We start from the raw sequence: 1438 nt of genomic DNA on the forward strand, positions 1-1438 counted from the left end.
ACCCGTGGTGGATGCGTGTTGATGTACGGCAAAACCAATACAATATTGTGAAGTAAAAAAAATAAAAAATTAAAAAAGAAATAATGATTACAAAGATAAAAGGAAGAAATTAACAAAAGCAATAACAAAAAAAGACAAATGGAAACTCAGTGAAACGAAGATGTGGTTTACTGAAAAGATCAATAAAATTGACAAACTTTAAGAAAGACTGATTTAAAAAGAGAGAGAAGACATAAATTACCAAGAGTAGAAATTTTTAAAGGGTGAAATCACTACAAACCTTATAGACACCAAAAGGATAATAAACGAATAAAACTTAAAAAAAAGTCTAAGGACTTAAATTTGATAGTGTGCACAAAATAAACTAACCATTGAAAAATATGTACCACAATTCTCCCAATAGTAAATATATATTATGATAAACCACAACATAGGAAGTAAATCTCCAGGTCCAAATGTTTGGAAAATTCTTCCAAACATTCAAAGAACAATTAAGATTAACTCTACATGATCTCTTCCAGATAACAGAAGAATAGGTAACCATTTCCAATCATCTTATTAATTTAGTATTACAATAATACCTAAAAGGGTTTTCCCTGGTGGCTCAGAGGTTAAAGCATCTGCCTCCAGTGCAGGAGATCCAGGTTCGATCCCTGGGTGGGAAAGATCCCCTGGAGAAGGAAATGGTAAAACACTCCAGTATTCTTGCCTAGAGAACCCCATGGACGGAGAAGCCTGGTAGGCTACAGTCCACTGGGTCACAAAGAGTCGGACATGACTGAGAGACTTCACTTTCATTTTCAAACCTAAAAAACAGCCAAGAGAATACCAAAAAATAAATAAATAAATAAATAAATAAAACTACAGACTGATATCCCTAATGAATAAAAATGCAGAAATCCTTAACAAAATATTAGCAAATATAATTCATCAGTATATAGAGAGTCATATACTATATCCAAGTGAGCTTTATTTCTCAAGAATAATGTGAGATTGGATCAATCATACTAATGTGCTTAGGGAAAAATCACATGATCATATCAACTGATACTGAGAAAAAGTTTGACAAAATTTAACATTCATTTAAATTTTTAAAATCTCAGAAAACCACAAATAGAGGAAATTCTCTGAATTTCATAAAGAATTATCTATAAAACTTTAACAGAGAAGGCAATGGCAACCCACTCCAGTACTCTTGCCTAGAAAATCCCATGGACGGAGAAGCCTGGTAGGCTGCAGTCCATGGGGCCACGAAGAGTCAGACACGACTGAGCAACTTCACTTTCATGCATTGGAGAAGGAAATAGCAACCCACTCCAATGTTCTTGCCTGTAGAACCCCAGGGATGAGGGAGCCTGGTGGGCTGCCATCTATGGGGTCACACAGAGTCAGACATGACTGAAGCGACTTAGCAGCAGCAGCATAAAACATTAAAGCC

At 35.3% G+C, this 1438-nt stretch overlaps 1 non-coding gene across 1 annotated transcript; it reads left to right on the forward strand.

The window, feature by feature from the left end:
• The first annotated feature begins 593 nt into the window (after positions 1-593).
• On the forward strand, positions 594-665 carry TRNAW-CCA (transfer RNA tryptophan (anticodon CCA)). Its single transcript has one exon. It is a non-coding gene; the product is annotated as a tRNA-Trp (tRNA).
• Positions 666-1438: the final 773 nt, after the last annotated feature.

This window comes from Bos taurus, chromosome 14 (genome assembly GCF_002263795.3).
Source record: "Bos taurus isolate L1 Dominette 01449 registration number 42190680 breed Hereford chromosome 14, ARS-UCD2.0, whole genome shotgun sequence".
Taxonomy (NCBI): domain Eukaryota; kingdom Metazoa; phylum Chordata; class Mammalia; order Artiodactyla; family Bovidae; genus Bos; species Bos taurus.